This window comes from Myotis davidii, unplaced genomic scaffold, assembly GCF_000327345.1.
Source record: "Myotis davidii unplaced genomic scaffold, ASM32734v1 scaffold704, whole genome shotgun sequence".
NCBI classification, from domain to species: Eukaryota; Metazoa; Chordata; class Mammalia; order Chiroptera; family Vespertilionidae; genus Myotis; species Myotis davidii.
Genome location: NW_006296284.1, coordinates 2,429,739 through 2,450,494, shown reverse-complemented (window position 1 = coordinate 2,450,494; position 20,756 = coordinate 2,429,739).

Genomic DNA, 20,756 nt, shown 5'->3' with positions numbered 1-20,756 from the left:
CAATGGACACAGACACCAGGGGGGTGATGGCATTGAGGAGGTGGTGGTGGTGAGGGGTAATGAAGGGACAAGGACACATATGTAATATCTTAATCAATAAAGAAAAATAATTTTTAAAAAAGTACATTTCACCCACTCCTTTGATATATATTTTCATAAATTATGGAACCTCACTTCTGTTAATAAATTACTAAAATTTTTAAATGAAATACTATTCTTTGTATTTTGTGTTAATTTTATGTTTCCAACATATTAACATTTTAATAACATTGATATTTATTTTAATTATTTTTACATTTCTGAGACAGATTGAATCTGATCATAATTAATAATTGTTTCATAAAATTTATTGTATTCAGTTTGCTCATATTTTATGTACACTATAAGTTATCCCCTACAATGTAAGCACACTTTAACAGCTGATAGCTCAATTTTGAAAATAAAATATATTCTAATAAACACTCCCTTTATAATTATTCAAAGTGTGTGTAGATATTTTTCAAGACACCATGTATATTCATTTATGATTATTTGTGAATTTAGATGAAAAATTTACTTTGTCACACAATTTGTGCCTGGCTCTGGCATCAAAGATGCACCTGCCTTGTATAATAAAATGGGAGAAATTCTACTTATTTCTATTATATGCAATGTTTACATAAGATTGGTAATATTGGTTACTTGAAGGTTTGATGAAATTTGCTGATGAAATACCAAGATCTGAAGCTGTCTTTTGGGGGAGAATTTTAAATATTGATTAATTTATGTATTATGCATAACAGTATATGTTTCTAGTATTTATATTAGGTCTGGTAAGGTTTGTTTGTTTTTAGAAAGTTGTACATTTTGCTTGTCAAATAGATAGCATTTATTTTTGTAGCACCTTGTGATGGCAGTTTTTTAAAAGTATTTATTTCTGCCTGGCCAGCATGGCTTAGTGGTTGAGCATTGATCTATGAACCAGGAAGTCATGGTTTTATTCCCTATCTTGCCGTATGTGTGCCTGTAAGATACCTATTTTTATCCAATTATAAAATTTGCATATACATAGTCTACCCTTGCAAACATATATGCTAACTTATTAAATTAAAAGGACTTTATTGTTCAATAATTTAATGGGTTATAGAATATTAAAAGATGACTTCCTGCAAAAATTGTCAATTAAGTTCATTTAATAATTCCAATACTGAGATTGTTCTAAATTAGAACCCTAAATGTATGCTCTTATTGACCCTAATCCAAACATTGATTTTCCCTTTGGGAAAGTAAGATTGGTTGACTCTCAAATACTGATACCTTCAAGTGGCCTGGATGTAATCTTGTATGTTCCTTCCTGAGATGAATGTTTGAGACCGTGCTGAGGAGAGAAGAGCGCTAGTTTTAGCTGCAGTGCACCACAAGTGTAAAAGTCTCGGATTATCTCAGATATAGGCAGGGTCCAATCAGAGCACTTGGAGCCATCTAAAAACCATTTCCCCTCAGGGCACATAATAAGAGTGGAAGGAAAAACACTGTATTGGTGATATGGAAAAAATACAGCCTTTTTCTTTTTCTTTAATTTGGACAAAAATGAAGAACAAAACAAAGGGCTCTCCCTCAATCAGCAATACTGAATTTTTGGACTTTAAGGCCAGAGGTTCCCCCTTAGGTCAAGAGATTTTTTGACAACGAAAGAGAGGCTGGAATTGATGAGAGCACTTCATCATGTCAAGGGCTTATTTATTTATTTTTTCCAAAGAGGGAAGGCTAATGTTCATTTTTGTCACTAGCTCAGCCATTCCTCATTGAGAGGATTTTTTTGTTTTGTTTTGTTAAAAAAAAACAACAGTTGAGTTCCATCCAAGATGAAGGCTGTGGAATATAATGGCTTTGATATCAGAGAGCATTGGAAGATAATCATTTCACTCATCAAAATGTCTGTTTTTTCACTTGGTAAAGTGAATTGCATGACTTGTCAGACATTTCACATATTTTTACAACAAACTTTAGTATTGATTTTATTCCTAGTACTTTCTTTGTATGCAATCAGCAGAATAAATATAGTTATAGGTAACAAAAGGGTTGCAAATGAGGACTGTAGGAATACAGAAATAGCAAATGCAAGGAGAGCCTACTGACTCCAAGGCTGAAAAAGAGTGAACAAGGGAGAAACTTAGAACTTAGGAGAACATCCTCTGGCCCCCACCTCCATCCACCCCGAGGCTGAGATTCTGAACTTGTTGAAGAAGGTATGCTGCCAAAGAAACACATAGTCATCCAGAGGCAGAAGTTGACAGAGGGCTAGGTGAGGACTGTAGGGGTGAACTATCTGGAGACAGAGAAATTCACAAGAGAGTGAGAGCAGGCCAAAGCTGGCTGTAGTAACAGTCTGCTGGGTGGCTGAGAAACTTGCTGAAGGGAGCAAGTGAACTAAAGCTCCTCTGCAAGGGCCATGGACATGAGGCCCATTCCCACAGGCCCACTGCTAGCAGGCATATTCGCAAAACAACAACACATTAACAATAGCCAGAGAGAAAGGCATCTTAGTTTTGTGATAGCCTCACAATGACCCTTCCCTGTCTTCTATGAAAAGGCCTAACTGCCGTATCCATTTACGGCTAGGGTTCAGAATCGGAAGAAGGGACCACGCACAAATGAAAACACTAGACAGGAAATATGAATTTAGAAGGCATGCGGTGTGGCAGGTGGAAACCTCTCTCTAATGCAGAAGCTCACTGAAACCCCAGCCGTGTCAGTTTTTATTCAGTTTTAGATACACATCTTGCCCTCAGTTAAGCACGGCAAACCGGTAGCAGACAGACTATCTCAAAGGTCAGCAAAAGATCAGTAAAAATTTACTTTGAGGCTATTAGGTCAGGACATTGCTTCAAGCCATCACTATCTCAACAGAACAATTGGTGCATGGTATTAGCCTTGCTGATCGTCCAAGGACCATCAGCCTTCCTTCCGAGTTCCTTGTTGCACTTCCATGATAGTGTTAACAATGGATGGCTTCCTGCACCTAACATGGCTCTAGTTGGCAAAGGAGAAATGTTTACAGAATTCAGCCCCAGAATCATCATCACAAAGATCATCTCAAAAAAGTATAGATTTAAAACTAAGAGGATATACACTGATAATTGTCACAGTCCTATATGGTAAAGTAAGAAAGTATTTCCTAAATATGGGGTCTCCAAAAGTAAGGGATCAAAGGTAGCTACCATGTAACATAATTATCTGTCTGATTTAGGCTTCAACATATTCATTCCCAAAGATGATTTTTGGAGTAATTAAACAATATCGGCAATGCTTCATATTAAAATGTCAATTCAAACTTAGACATGACTAAAGAATCCATGATAAGCCTTAATAGATCAATATTGCATTAATGATACATAACGATGAAATTTTCAGGTGAGAAATTTTATTTTGTAAAACATTCAAAACATTATAAGCCAGTTTTACATGTTGATGTAAATGAAGATATGAGCTAGAACAACCCCTGATGTCCAAATACTTGTTCTAGCTATTGCCCACCATCATATATAATTCACTTTAAGTACTTAGTGAGTTTGGTTTATTGTCTTTTTCCCTTACTTCTTATTTGAAAATGTAAATATTCCCCATAGGATTATCCTGTTTTACTGTTGACAAATACCTCTGGAGTCCAACACATATGCAATTTTTAAACAGGCTTTACTATTCACTGAAGCAAATAGTACTCCCCTGATTCTCAAAGAAATCTTAAACTTTATTCTTATCAAAAGCTGAATGCTGTGCTTAAATATTAGTCTAAAACTATAAGTACTATTGAATTTTTCAGATTTTGATACCTTTAAGTATACTTGAGATTATCTTGCTCAGTTGCCCATATTTTCCATTGGAGAGAGAGGCAAATATATATAACTCATGATCAAGTTTATTTGCTGCAGGGACACAATAAGACCCTGGTCATCAGACTACCCAACTTAATTCCACTTCCTGTTATTACTGGTGAAGTAAAATGACAACAGACAAAATAAAGTGATGGAGCTTAGAAAGGTGCACATAGAACCAGAAAATACAAAGTGAGATCACTGCAATGGTCATCTTAGAAAATTTTCACTAGGACATGCTCTAATCTAACTCTATAGTTATCTCTACACTAATCCGACTCATTTAAAATAATTCAGCTGACGAATCAGCTGATTTTTGTGCCTGTTGTTGCTTGTATTGGTCTCTCCATATAACTACATACAACTGACCTGACTGCCTACTTCACACTGGATTGACTTTCTAGGCACACCCAATCATTGGCCTTTTGGTGATGCTTTAAGCATAATTGGAATCTTGTCTGTGAAAGATAAATAGCTTATTAATCAGCATCTATAAACCATGCTTAACAAATGACAATACAGAACTACCAACAAGGAAATTTAGTGTGTGTGTGTGTGTGTGTGTGTGTGTGTGTGTGTTTAATTTACCTTTATTCAATATAACTGCATAAGAGTGGCAAAAGATTTCCAACAGTTATTGGACTGTGAGGCAATATGAGGTCATTGTGTGCAGCATGGTCGAGGGCACATTGCGAATAGAGTATTACATTGGTATCTGACTTGGACAGGAGTTTCTGAAAAGTAGCTGGTGTAGCCATCTGAGAGTATTATTAGATGATATAGATAAATTTGAGGGTATTTTTCATTTCACAATGACCTCTTATTCCTGAGAATTGCCTCTCTAACACCCAGGGATTAAGTGCTACTGTTGTACTATGTGACACTGTCATTTTGATCACAATTAATCAAACAAGAGATAAACTGCTGCTTCATGCTGGGCCAATCATCTTCTGAATTGGATTTCACAGACACTGTTGGGTCTCTCTGTATGAGCTTGAATTATAAATTGTAAACTCAGGAGCTGCAGGGTGCCATCCTCAAGTATGAGAGCAGAGAATGCTGTCGTCTATAGCATTGAAAACGGAGGCAGATATTAGAGAAAGCAGAGTAGAGAGGAAATTCACTTTGGCTTTTTAGTTTCTGGTCCAATACTTGGAAGCAACAATCACTCTTTTATTTATTTTATTCTCTCTAATTTCTCAATATTTTGCTTAAGATAGCTCTGTTTATTAACCTGAGGATATTAAAAAAAATATAGAGAGAGTCTTATTCTTCTAATGTGCACCATAGTTCCTTTCATCAGACCATCAAAATGTACATAGCACATGTGTGCAAGTGCCTTACATAGAATGAATGCTCAAATTAAACCATGTGGGAGGTTCAATGTAATTAATAACTCAAACACTTGGTGGCTTATGTGAAAGTGTCAATAATACACATTCATTTTTCTTTTCTCAAAGAAACCATTCATAATGCAGATAAAACTTTTTAAAAAATGCTTACTGTTTCTATATATGGAAACACAGAAGCTTTAGAAAAGTATTTAACCAAATTATTTCTGGGTATGTTCTATTAGTAATATTTTAATTAAAGACCGTTCTGTCCCTCAGCTGGGGCCCCACTCCTATAACCCTGCCTTTTTCTACACCTCACTATGAGATCAAATCCCAAAGATTTGGGGGATCCCAGAGAATGAGATTTTATTAACATGTGTAAGCTGGATTCATGAGTCAAAAACTAGTGGCCTCACCATGAGACTGCAAACTTACTTTGTATTTTACCTGTTTCCTGAGTGTATTTATCCTGAGGCCAGATTTACTTTCTAGCTGAGGCTTCCTTTTCCAGGGAGGCCTTCCTCTGTGCAGGTTTGGGTGGAACCTGGGCATTCTGGGGCCTTTCTGTACATAGATGAGGTCTCACCAGGAATATAGTTTCAGTGGCTTAACTTGTCTCAGGGTTTGTCTTGAAGAGAAAGGCTTCATCCCCAGGTGAAAATGCAGAAAATAGGTAACCATAAGCTGTTTGCTAAAATGAAAAACTGAAAAATTTTGAAAAATATGGTTTATATTTTAGTGTTAGATTTTTGTAATATTATGTTTAACGAGGAAAATAATTTGAATTGGACTGATAATTTGGTAACTTTTATCCTGCTTTTAGGTTTGTGTATCTTGGGAAACAAAACAAAACACACCACGCGCGCGCGCGCGCACACACACACACACACACACACACACACACAATCGCTTCTTTATTGTTGCTGCTGTTTGGTAAAGCATTATATTTACTTTTTTCTTTTCACCTTTGCCCCCCTTAACCCATGTCTCTCCCCCCCAAACCATTAATCTGTTCTCTTTATCTATGAGATGGGTTTGCTCGTTTGTTTTAGATTCCATATATAAGAGAGATCATATGGTATTTATCTTTCTCTGATTTATAATGTCCTTGAGATCCAGCCATGTTGTCACAAATGACAAGATTTATTCTTTCTATGGCTAAATAACATTGCATTGTGTATGTATTCTATTATTTCTTTATTTACTCATCCATCTGTAGACATTTAGGTTGTTTTGTAATACAGATATTATAGAAAATTTAAAGAAAAATAAGAATAAATAGTTTTGAAACATCTGTTGTATTTAGGTTCTTACAGGCAGGTAAACAAATAGAAGTTTGTGTTAATAGATTATATAAAATTTAGTGTTAATACTATAAAATGCAACAGAAAAATGTATTGTTTATGTTAATTTTGATAATAGTGGTAATAGTGAGATGATTAGAAGTACTAGTAGTATAGCTGTCATTTACTGAGCACCAATTTTGTGCAGGACACTGCTACAACTTCTATGAATTTTCTCATTCACCTTCATAGCAACTATGATAACTGTTATTATCACTTTACTGATGAGAAAATGAAAATTTAGTCACAGTAATAATAATTTTTAAGGGACTATGAGATTTAATTATTTTAATTTTGTATTTTGAGGAGATGAATTTTTTAAAAATATATTTTATTGATTTTTTACAGAGAAGAGGGGAGAGGGAAAGCATTAGAAACATCGATGGGAGAGAAACATCGACCAGCTGCCTCCTGCACACTCCCCACTGTGGATGTGCCCATAACCAAGGTACATGCCCTCGGCCAGAATCAAACCTGGAACCCTTGAGTCCGCAGGCCGACGCTCTATCCACTGAGCCAAACCGGTTAGGGCGAGGAGTTGGATTTTAATATGGAGACCCATACTTAAATACAAAACATAACCATTATAATTTTTTTGATATTTTCTCTCCTGCAATTTTTGTCTTCCTTGAAGCAGGCTTCTTCATATCCTTAAGTATTTAATAAAGAGCATGAAAAAGTCATTATGACATCTTCCAAGCTAAGTATTAAACCCAAGATATTTTGCCCCAGTGCCAGCCAACTAAACATTTATTGTCAGAGGAACAGAAATACCTATAACTTTTACAGTTCTTTCTTCAATTTTTCATAAATCTTTTTTCCTTTATGATGTTAATTTTCTCCTCAAGATATGACATTCTCTGATATTTGAAAATAAATGGCAGGTTCCTCCAAGTTTAGAGTGACTAGGTTGTTAAGATTATAAATGTGTATTCCCAGACACTTGAACATTGTTCACAAATTGGATTCTTGAAGTGTTAGCAATGTTCTCTTTGAGGGATTAATCTCTCCTTCTATAGGGACAGGGGGAGGAGGAACGACCTAAATGCAATATTCCACCAACTTTATCACACTCCATTTTTAAAGCTCAAGACCCCAACTTATCTCTTGAGCAATTTTTCATCTCTTTATCTTCTGTTTGGATTCCACCAGCCAGATCATACATTTTTAGCACATCTCCAGAATTTTGTCTATGTATTCTAAATATGTTTTCATTCCTATTTTCATGTCAGTTCATCTTATTTTAAGGATTTCAATTAAGTGTCTCAGTGAAAACATTTCCCCTCACTTATTTCACCTTGTATAATATAGAGGAATAAATGGAATGAAGAGATCTAAGTTTGAAAGCATCTTAATCAAAGATCAGGCCATCCCTTCACTCTGCAGAAAAACTTCATGCTTAACAGGGGAGGTGCCTGTAATTTGGAAATTGTCATCCTAAGGAGGAAGACTAAAAGCACATTTAGTTCTTTCTTTGCTCCTTGGTAGTCACTGGGCTTTCTAGAAAACTGTTTAGAAGATTCAGAAGAGAAGGGGATTACCCACAATGTGTAGAAACTTGGCAGCAATACTATTTCAAGTAATTAGCATAGTACTCATGCTCTCTTTCCATTGATATCTGCAAGTCCTATTCAAATACTACAACCCATGCTTTTTCTTTTTAAACTAGAGGCCTGGTGCATAGAATTTGTGCACCAGGGGGCGGGATATCCCCTCAGCCCAGCCTGCACCCTCTCCAATCCGGGACCCCTTGGGGGATGTCCAATTGCCAGTTTAAACCTGATCCCGGGGATCAGGCCTAAACCAGCGGTTGGAATCCTGCTCACAATCCTGGACCACTGGCTCCTAATCACTCACCTGCCTGACTGCCACTCACCCCTAACTTCCATCCCCCCGCCAGCCTGATCACCCCTCACTGCCTCTGTGTGCTGGCCTGATTGCCCCTAACTTCCCACCCTGCCAACCAGGTCACCACCACCTTCCCCCTCCCTGCAAGCCTGGTTGCCCCTAACTGACCCCCTCATGGCCTGGTTGCCCCTAACTACCACCCCTGCCAGCCTGTTTGCCCCCAACTGGCCCCCCTGCTGGCCTGGTTGCCCCTCACGGCACCGCCCCAAAGGCCTGGTTGCCCCACACAGCCTGCTGTTCAGTCGTTTGGTCGTCCCTCACTAACCCCCCTGCCAGCCTGGTCATAGGCAGCCATCTTGTGAGGGCGTGAGGGTTAATTTGCATATTCCATCTTTATTATATAGGATATATTCATAAACTACCTAGTTATTCACTCATGTGCTGCATGCGGAAGACTTATTCAATTAAAAATTCAGAAATACAAACCCTAAATCAGGGGTGAAGAACCTTTTTTCTGCCAAGAGCCATTTGGATATTTATAACATAATTTACAGGCCACACAAAATTATCATCTTAAAAATTAGTCAAATATTTAATTAACTCATCCCTAATGCCTTGGTAGGGCCAGACCAAATGATTTCATGGGCCTTATATGGCCCACAGACTGACATTTCCCACCCCTACCCTAAGTAGTCCATACTACAAAACTAAATAGAAACAACTCAGGGCCCAAATTTCCTAAGAATAGTTTTTTAATTATTGGAAAATCTCATATTAATTATTATTTGAACCAAATCTAAAATTTGAAACATTTTTTTTTTTCGTTAACAGAGAAAAAAAGAGATAGGAAGAACAAGAAGATATGCACACACATGCATGAGAGAAATAGAATTGTCCCAAACTGATTATTTTTAGGAAATATTTCCCTTGTTTATAAAGCAAAATTGTATTATTATGTAGCTAACATAATGTCTTAACAGAAACAAAAATAAGCTTAATATTCTTGGTCATATTAAAGAGTGGAATAAATACATGTTTTTGAAATAAGTAAAATTTTCAAATATTTTCCAAACTAAATTTTTGTAAACCGGTTTAAAATTTATTTAAATTACCATTTAAACAATTATGGTGAAATGTGTGGTTAGACAAAGTAGTTAAGATTTTGATGTGCAGAAGTTTCCTCTTAATAAAATCCCACACATATAACCTTTGGAATATATAACGTTGGCTTTTGAACATTTGTTTGTCATTAAAGAGGTAACCTGAAATCTGAAAATTGGTAATTTAGAAAATTAAAACTACTGGTAATCACTGCTGAGAACAGTTTATTCACTTTCAGTCATATATGTACATTTGTTTACAAACACATATGAAACCTTATAGTAAAAATTTATAACCATAATCTTATAATTATATATATATTCTAGAGGCCCGGTGCACAAAAATTTGTGCACTCGGGGGAAGGGCGGGGGGTCCCTCAGACCGGCCTGTGCCCTCTTGCAGTCTGGGACCCCTCGGGAGATAACAACCTGCTGGCTTAGGCCTGCTCCCGAGGGTGGCAGAGGGCAGGCCCAATCCCTAGGTGCAGCCCCTGCTCGGGCTCAGAGCAGGGCCGATTGGGGAGTTGGGGCACCACCCCCTGTCACACACAGAGCAGGGCCCCTGGGGTGCGGGGGGGTTGGGGACCCGCCCCCTTTCACATACGGAGCTGCAGGGCAATCAGGGAGTTTGGGCGCTGCCTCCTGTCACACTGATCCCGGTGCCGGGAGGCCTCTCAGCTCCGCTGATCCCGGTGCTAGGAGGCATATTACCCTTTTACTATATAGAATAGAGGCCTGGTGCATGGGTGGGGGCCGGCTGGTTTTCCCTGAAGGGTGTCCTGGATCAGGGGGGGGGTCCCCACTGGGGTGCCTGGCCAGTCTGGGTGAGGGGCTGAGGGCTGTTTTCAGGCTGGGACTGAAGCTCCCAACCGCTCCTTTTTTTTCTTTTTTCTTTTTTTTTTATTCTGGGTCAGCTTTAGCTCTGAGGCCTCGGCTTCTAAAAACAGGTTCTTGGCCTTTGTTTACCATCTGTATTTGATACAATGTTGCGGTCCGGCTGGTTGTAGCTCCACTGAGTAAAGCAGGTTTCTGGGTTTTTTTTAACTTATTTATTTGCAACATAGTTGCTTAGAGTTGCAGCTGAGAGGCTGGCAAGTCAGGCGGGGAACATTGGTTTCCTCCGTCACTGAAGCAAGCAAGCCTCATGTTAGTTTCAAGCTGCCTGGCTGCCGGCTGCCATCTTGGCTGGCAGTTAATTTGCATATCACCGTGATTAGCCAATGGGAAGGGTAGTGTACATATGCTAATTACCATGTTTCTCTTTTATTAGATAGGATATATATTAGTAGCCTGGTGCACAAATCCATGCACCAGTAGGGGCCTGGTGGCTCTGCATCTGTTTCCCAGAGGATCTCTTCAGCCCAGAGGCCCTTGCAGCTGGGGTGGAATGCTTGCCTTGTCACCACGATGATGAAGCAAGTATTCTGCCATGCTGCTCACACTGCCCACGAGGCTGAGAGGACTGAGCACTGCCTTCTTGTGGCTATGGGCCCTGCCATCTTTGTGACAGAGTGATGGTTAATTTGCATATTACCCTTTTATTAGATAGAAGATATATTTGATTTCATAGAGAAAGGGAGAGAGGGAGAATTAGAAACATCCATAATGAGAGAGAATCATTGATCGACTGCCTCCTACGTGCCCCCTACCACAAAACAAGCCTGAAACCTGGGCATATGCCCTTTACCGGAATTGAACCCGGCACCCTTCAGTCCACAGGCCAATGTTCTATCCACTGAGCCAAACTGGCTAGGGCTCAGCTTCTTTCTTTAAAGAGTTTTCACTTAGGAATATTTCATACATGGAGATATAGAATAATTATACTAATTATGATGGATAATAATACATTTTAATATTTATATTTTATAATGCTTTATAGGATACAGTGTTCTCTTTCCAAGGTCCTATGAGAAAAGCATAAAGGACTTTTTTCGACCTTGTTAACAGAAGATGAAATGATATAGAGAGAGTTCAGTAGTTTGTACAAAGACATGTAGTTGTAAGTAAGATAAATGAAGCCTGATTCCAAGACACCTATGTGGTATAAGACAGTATTTCTAAAACAAATCACCTAGAAAGCTTAAGACCAGTTCCTGAGTGCCATGCCTCAGACTGTGATTCAGGCCAAGGTGAATGTTTCCAATAGGCCCCCGCATGATGCAGATGTTGCTGCTTTGTGGACCACACTTTCTGCAGCTGGTTCCAACAGATCTTGGTTTTAATATTGGCTTTACAAATTAAAATTGCCTATTTTTAAAGTCACTTAAACTTTTGAAGCCTCATTTTCCTCACTTTTATACAGAGACATTGTACCAAGTTTTGTTGTGGTCTCTAAGTGAAAACAATATGTTAAAAATGTCTGTTCTGTCACAAGTGCTCATACCGCCTCTTTCCATTCCACTCTCTGTGGGCCCATCGGGGGAGCTTTATTGATTCCTCCAGCTTCTTTCTCTTCAAGATCACTCCTCTATTCCCATTCTGATGGAGTCAGGCACCTTTAATGCTTCATTCTGACATCTTCCTGAGAAGGTATTGAACTGAAAATTTAGCAGTTGAGAGAAATATTATTAGAAGTGTTAAGTTCCTTTCACAATATCAGCTCTCTCCTAAGTTTGTAATACATTAATCATTTTAATGTTTCTTTCAGAGTTTTGTGATAAAAATGACTCATTAATTCAGGCCATTCTGAAAAACTGAATGTGAGAATTTGAGGAAAGTAAGTCTTAAATTGAACTTTTTATGATCTTGGAACCAAATTTTTCCTAGTGAATATATGGATGTATGATGACAAAAATAATTTTAAGGGATTTATTCCATTTAATTGACAGAGTGAAATAATCTAAAGCACTTTAATATAGAGTTGTTTTATTTCAGCAAATTTCATTATATGTGCTTGTGCTATATTGGAATTATGAGCTTAGATTTTCAAATAATCACTAAAAATGTGTGTTGCTTTCATGAAAAAGGGGGCAAGAGAAACAGATAAGGGAATCCAGAATACTGGCCAATAGGAATCAGGATTTCCCAATGTAATTCACTTTTTGAAAAGCCACAAAATGAGCAAGGGATTAATTAAAAGTCACGAAAATACTTTTATTAATTTAACATTTAAGGTAATTATGTTTTTAAAGATAATATTTTACATTTTATTGCTATAACATTTTAAATCAGTCTTACTAAATGCATATAGAAAAGAATGTGGAGCTATGAAGAATAATATATACAAATTAATGCATAATAATGACTTCTTTAAAAAGTGAGATTGAAATTCTTACATATACTTTTTTGATTTGGGAAAATGCAGAAGGATATTTTTAAAGTACTATTTTTAATGACAGCTGCTAAATTCCTATACTGAAAAAAAATGGGATATATAATGAAAACATTTGGATCCCACATAATTTAAGCCCAAATAATACTTCCCAAAATGTTCCCATGTATAAAACATGTAAACAAATAACTTCAACTAGTATTTAATATGGATCATATTTTAATGCAGCTTTATTAGATTTGTTCCCATCATAGTTCCACTGAGTGCAGCCAGTGTTTTTCAGGATGAGAAAGATCTCTTTTATTATGCCCCTGCCCAAGAAGTGTGGGTACTGGCTATCCTGAATTTGAGATTGTGAGCATTTTTTAACCAGAGTAGAATAAGTAGAAATTCTATAGACCTAATGACATGTTTGATGGGACATATAGAGAAAAAATAAATTATTGTGTCTTTCTAAGAAGTAAATTTCTTTAGAAAAAAAAATGTTTTCACACATCACTGAGTACCTGCTATCTGTCAGACACTTTAGGTGTTTGCTGTACAACATTGAGCAAAGCAATGAGGCCCTCATGGAACTTACATTCCTACAGAGAAAGATAGGTGGTAAATAAAAATTGGAGCAACAAGTAAATGTTATAATAGATTAGAAGATATCAGCTATGGAGGAAAACGGAACTAGAAAGTGGAGTTGCCTGGAGTGACAAGCTGTGAGTAAGTAAGACATTGAACAAAGGCTTGAAGGATTTGGAGGAAATAGCCATTTAGATGTTGGGAGAAAGAACACTGCCGGTGGAGGATGTGACCAGGAGTGCAGAGGCCCTAAAGCTGTAGCAGGCCTCGGCTGCTCATGGAGCTGCAGGAGGCTGGTGTGGGGAAGAAGTGAGTGAGGAGGAAGGTAAATGTGGCTGAATTCTGCAGGCCTGTGAAGGCCATTCTCATGACTGTGTGTTTTGTCTTTTGCAAACCACTGCACGATTTTAAGCAAAGCAGTAATATTATCTGATTTATATTCTTGTTATCTTTGGAATAGACTGAGAGTAGGGGTGGGGTGTAAGTTGATGCAGGGAGAATTTTATGGGGCTCTTGCATTAATTCAGTCAAATAGTATTAACTCTGGGGAAATGATAGTGAGGGCAGTGAGACGTGGGTGGATTCTGGCTACATTTGAAGATGAAGTCCATAGTTTTCTGGCATAGAGGTTGGTATAAGAGAAAGGGGAAAATGTAGAATAACTTCATGGTTCAGAGACAGGATGGAGTTGCTATTAATTGAGAATAGTTTTAGGAGGTAAATGAAAGATTCAGTCTAGACATGCTGAGTTTAAAATGGGTTTTAGACATTAAATGGGGTGGCCAATTTGTCCTGTCAAATTGGATATCCGAGTCAGGAGGTCAGCAAACAATCTAGCACACACTTACTTCAGGATCTGTGGCCATTTGGATGCTATTTAAAACCGTGAAACTGAATAAAATCTGTAGGAAAATAAATGGAGATATAGAGAAGACAGACCACCAAACAATGAGTCCTGGGGGAAAAAGGAACGGGAAAGTCATAAGCAGAGAAATAGACCAGTGAGCAGGTGCTGAGTTGTGAGGGATGAGGTGGACTTGCTGGAGCAAAGAGACCAGTATCATAATACTTTTCACAAAAGCATTGCCGTGCTTTCTTTCAACTTACATAATTAAAAAAAAAAAATGCTGAGTTGCATTCTCAAAATTAGTGGTTGATTCGGAAGCCATTTCTTCCATTATTGAGGAAAAAATTCAGCACTTTGCAGTGTAAACGGCTGTAATGAAATGATTATTACATACTATTTTCACTTGAGCTGAGATGTTTGATGCTAAATTTCTCTCCCTGGTGAACCCAAACATTGCTTCTTTCTCCGAGCTGATTACTGAGGCCCAGCGAACAGCTCTAATGAATTGTAGTGGCAACTCCCTAGTGATTATTGATTTCATCTGGCTCACTGAACAGAAATAAGTACTTTCTAATTTGTTTGACATTGAATAGATGTGTTTATTTATTAAAGGGTGTTGTAATGGCAGTATGCCACCTGGTCAGAAGAAAGAGCAGCTTTTCTTTTTTGGGGCAGATAGAATATCAAGCAAAGGCTCCCACGTTGGAGTTTGCTGCAAGTACCCAATGAAAGGCCATAATTTTGAAATATGACAGAAGCAAGAAAAAGAAACTAGAAATTAGACTTAAACACCTCTGAGTTTCTTCCCAACTCTTCCATATGATAGCTTTGACTTTTGGCAAGTTACCCAACATCTTATCATCAGATTTTTCATCAGAGATATGATGATGACAGAAGCCTCAAGGATCATTGCAAGCATATAATAAAAATAAATGAGCAACTCTGAAAAATTTTAAATGTTACAGAAATATAAAATATTATCATCATCATTGGTGACTAGATTTCCAGTGCCTTCATCCAGCTCCAATTAAGGGCAGAACAATTATTATTACTCTTGGAACATCTGCATTACTTGAACATTTGCACTTTCTTGAGTTTTAAATTTAATACATTATTAAAGGTCACCACAACAGAATCAAATTCAGTGCATTTGCAGAGAAAAACCCCAAAATCTAAAAATTATGTATGACTGACACTTATAAAGATCTTGCTGAGGGGTTATTACATTAGTGTGAAAGGCAAAATTTCCTCCAGAAAATATAGATGTTGTTATAAAAAAGAAGTATAGTGTTGTTGAAAGGATATTTTAAATAAGATTTTTTTCCATCAGTTGTGATGGATTTTTTAAAAGGTTAATTAATACACATTGCAATGTTGCAAAGGTATATAATGAAAACATGAATAATATATGCCTTCCTTTTCCCACTCCAACATTTTCAATTTCTTTCTCTTGAGATAATCAATGTTACATAATTAGAAATTATGGCACCTTCCCAAATATTTTAATGGCTCTAAAATTTTTATACACATGCATTTTGTCACTGAATGAAATTTAGTTTGATTGACAGTTGTATGTACTCAAGTATCAACAATCTTTTATTAAAAGCCATAGGGTCAGACATGTAAGTATAATATGAATACTCTGGGCATATGGCTGCTAGTATAGTCTGGCAAAACCTTGCAGGGAAAGTATACCAGCTTAACCATTTTGTAGTGTACAGGTTAGTAGTGTTAAGTTTATTCCCATTGTTGTGCAGTCATCTCCAGAACTCTTTTCATGTTGCAAAACTGAAACTCTGTACCCATTAAACCACTACTTCTCATTTCCCCCAGCTCCCCAGCCCCTGGCAACACTCTTTATACTGCCTGTCTCTGTGAATCTCCTTACTCTAGGTACCTTATATGAGTGAAATCACACAGTATTTATCTTTTGGTGACTGGCTCATTTCATTTAGCATAATGTCTTCAAGGTTTAACCAAGTTGCAGTATGTATCAGAATTTCCTTCTCTTTTTAAAACTGAATAATATTTTGTAATGCACATGCCACATTTTTTTTTTTTATCTATTCATGTGTGGATGAAAACTTGTGTTGTAACCAATTTCTGGCTACAGTGAATATTGCCACTATGAACACAAATGTACAAATGTCTGTTTGGCTTCCTGCTTTCAACTCTTGTGTATATAAGCAGAAGTGGAATTATTGGATTATGCAGAAATTTTATTTTTAATTTTTGAGGTACCACCATACTGTTCTCCATAGCAGCTGCACTAATTTACATTCCTACCAATACTGTAAAGGGTTCTAATTGCTCAATATTCTTGCTAACTTTTTTTTATGTTTTGTTCTTTTAAAAGTTAGCATTGTATTGGGTGGGAGGTTGTGCATCACAGTGGTTTTTACTTGTATTTCCCTGGTGGTTAGTGACATTGAACGTCTTTTCATGTGCTTCTGAGCAATTTCTCCCTTTGGAGAAATCTCATTTTTAATTGGGTTGTTTGTGTTCATTATTATTGTTCTTTATATATTCTGTATATTAACCGTTTACCAGATATATTATTTGCAAATATTAACTCTTATTCTGTAGTTTGCCTTTTCACTCTGTAGATTGTTCCCTTTAAAAAACAAATAAAATTTTAACGTATCATCAAATCCGTATATTACTTTGGGTAGTAATGACTTCTTAACATATTAATTCATCTAATCTATGAGCACAGAATGTCTTTCCATTTATTTGTGCCTTTTCTAATTTCTTTCAGCAACATGTTGTAGTTTTCATTGCATAAGTCTTTTGTCTCCTTGTTTAAGTTTGTTCTTTAATTTTTTAAAAAAATTATTTTTGATGTGGAGCCAGCTGGATCCTGTGATATCAAGTTCATGCTGGAATCATTATCAAAAGTGTTCATGTTGGTAAAAGGATCTGGCTGGAGATTCCCTGGGACTATTGTGTTCATTAGGGTCTTAAAAATTAAATTAACTTGGTTTTGTGGTATCATGTTCATGCTGTAAGGTTATCCGAATCCCCTTGAAGTTACTTTTTTCTAGCCTGTTTGATGGGCCTCTCTTTGGAAATATAGTTTCTTCAGTGTCATCATCAAGTACCTTTACTTTCAGAAATAGCTCAGAATCACAATTTTCTTTAGAATCAGTCTATTATATTAATGAAATGTTTCTGACTTGGATAAATATGGCATTGACATAATTTTCACAACTTCCTACACCAGTAATTTTATAGACAGTGAAATTTCAAACCTGGACATTAGAATTAGACAAGTCTTCATCCTTGGCACCTTTTAAAGTGATTATGTTATGTTATATGGTACCGTTGATCTGAAGAAAATGGGACATTACCTAGATAGACCTAAATTCATCACATTAGCTTTTAAACATAGAACTTTCTCCGGATGATGGCAGAAGAGAAAAGAGGAAAGCAGAGGGCAGTCAGAGATTTGAAGCATGAGAAAAGCTTAATACCATGTCACTCCTCTGAATTTGGAGGGGCCACGTGAGAAAGAAAGTGGAAGACCTCTAGGAGTAGAAAGTGGCCCTGGCTGGCAGCCAGCTAGCAAGGAAACGGGGACTTAAGACTTTTATCCATAAGGAACTGGACTCTGCAACATCCTGAATAAGCTTAGAAGATCCTTCCCAGAGCCTACAAACTGGAGCTCAGCTCAGTCGTCGCTTTGATTTCAGGCTTATGATATTCTAAGAAAAAAACCAACCAGCAAGGTGGATTTTTTGCCTAAAGAACTCTGAGATAATACCTCTGTGATGTTTTAGAACAGGTTAGTAGTAATTTGTTATAGAGCAATTAAAAACAAAACCTAATAAGGAGCCCAAAATAGCGTTTAGCTCATTGAAGGTGCTCGGTAGGTAAGGTACTCATAGACTGGTTTTACTTACATTTGTCTAAAAGTACAAAATTCTTATGCAAGGCATAACTAAATGCCAACTTCCTCAAGAGGATTTTTCTGATCACTTTGGGGCAATAAATAATATTTTTTCTCTTTGAACTATCATAACAGTGTTGTTAATATCTTTTGACCACACTAACTGTATTGTGAAGTTTATTATAACTACCCATAGATATCTTCAGAACTAGACTGGACATAGACTGAACATGATTCACCTATACTTCTATTGTTTGACCCAGCAACTCTACATTTTGTACAACTCTTCAAATATTTATTGAATAAATACATATTCACTGATTCATTAGTTGATGTATTCTACAAATATACTCAATTAATAAAAATATATCTTATAGCTAAAACAATTATCAGTGGACCAAATTAGCTTATAAAACTTGTTATCAGCAAATAAATCTCAAGAGACACTGTAAGTAGAAGCTTATTGTTTTTATCTTTATTTTGAGCCCACCATTCATTTGTAGCTGTACATACTATTGTCTGATTTATCTCCTGTCTTGCAGGTGAACTGATTTTCTAGCTTCAAAGCAACAGGTGTCCCATAAATGTTAACAAAGAAAAAAAGCTTTGGGAAATTATTTGAAACATTAAGATTATAGCTTAGATGTGAAGAATTCCCCACCACTTGAAGAGGGCCAAAAGTCATCAGTAATCATTATAGTAACTTACAGGGGCAATGTAACTTAAAAACATTCGCCAAATACACTTTTAAAAAATACTTATCTTAATACTTGAGAGTTGAAAGAGTTGAGAATCTAAATGTTTACCAATTCTTCATCTTTTCCTCATTCCTCAATAATTTTCAGAGAGGCTGATGACTTATACGTAAGAATATCAAAGGTCTACATTTTAAAAATATCTTTCAAACCTAAATATAAATATAAGGGGAGAAAGCAATGCTAAATCTACTATTTATATAAATTTGTGTTTTAAGATAGGTTCTTGGTAACGATAATAATGAGAATAAATAGCAAATTTTAGAAAAGTAAATGATGAGAATTCCTTCTTAACACAAGGATGAAATTATGAACCCAGAAAGGTCAAAGTTAAGGTGTCCAGTGGATATTGACTGTATTTTAATTAAACAAGAATGCCCTCATACATTTTATTTTACTATAAACATAAACCGTGCATGGCTATACAAGAAGTTTTAAAATTACTTTAGGTATTGGTTTAGTAAAACCCACTAATATGGAAGAAATACTTTCCACTCTCAAGTCCAACTTTTTTTTTTGTTCTAAAGAGGCTTCTTTATTTTCTTTAGTGGCTAAACTTTCATTCATTATAAACCAATTGGTTTATTCTCTGTGCCAATAAAAATCTTATTTTGTATCATATGGGATAATTTTAGCTGTGGTAATTCTCTCAAATAGAGCATTCCTTAAATAAAAATAAAAATATGCATATTTATATATATGCATATAGATACATATTATATATGTATACACACAATGTATTATCATCATATAAATTAAAGTTCAATCATAAATAAAAGGCAAAGACAGTTAAATCTTACAGTATTATAACCTAAATACTTTTAGGGATTTTAGTATCTAAAAATGTGAGTGAGTTGAATAGCTGATAAGAAGTAAGGTAAATAATATTGGTTATGATTAAACAAAACAAATAGACATAGAAAATAAGATTGAATTAAAAGACTAGTAAAGAAAAATATATTCTTATTTAAGTATCTTGGGACAAATTCTGCAAAAGTAAACTACCATTTTCAAAGAATGGGACATTACTATAGCTGCATATTTAGAAGGAAATGAGAAAAAAAAAACACAACAAAGAATATTGGGCAGAAACCTCAGAGGAGGCATTGTATGTAGATGAAAGTAGGTTTGTGTAAAATAGTTGATTGTTGCAAGAAATCTTTTTGAAAAGTAATGGGAAACTAATAATAAAAATAAGTGATGAAGCAAAATATTATCTAGGTTGCCTTTTGAGAATTTCCCAAAACTTTACTAATTGAGATGATATTCATATGTCATACTTTATAATTAGTACTATGATTATCAATATTATTCAAATAAATTTATGCATAGGACTTTAAAGTTTATAAAAGATATGTATGAATACATATACTCATACAATTTTTCATGACATTGTTGATTATCATCCTGATTTTGATGATGAAGAAACAGGCTGAAGGAGTTAAAATGGTTTGACTCATAGTATATAAGAATATACGAAGGAGCTACAAAGTATAATCCCCATATAATCCTGACAGTTCTATTTCATAATCCAAGCTATTTCTTTTTTTAATATATTTTTTATTGATTAAGATATTACATATGTGTCCTTGTCCCCATGTTACCCTCTACCCCCCCGCCCCCGCTCATGCCCTCACCCCCCTGTTGTCCGTGTCCATTGGTTTGGTTAGGCCTATATGTTTGCATATAAGTCCTTTGGTTGATCTCTCCCCCTTACCCTCACCCTCCCCTACCTTCCCTCTGAGGTTTGACTGTCTGATCAATGCTTCTCTGTCTCTGGATCTATTTTTGTTGATCAGTTTATGTTGTTCATTATATTCCATAAATGAGTGAGACCATGTGATATTTATCTTTCTCTGACTGACTTATTTCACTTAGAATAATGCTCTCCAGTTCCATCCATGATGTTGCAAATGGTAAGAACTTCTTTTTTTTTTTTTTTTTT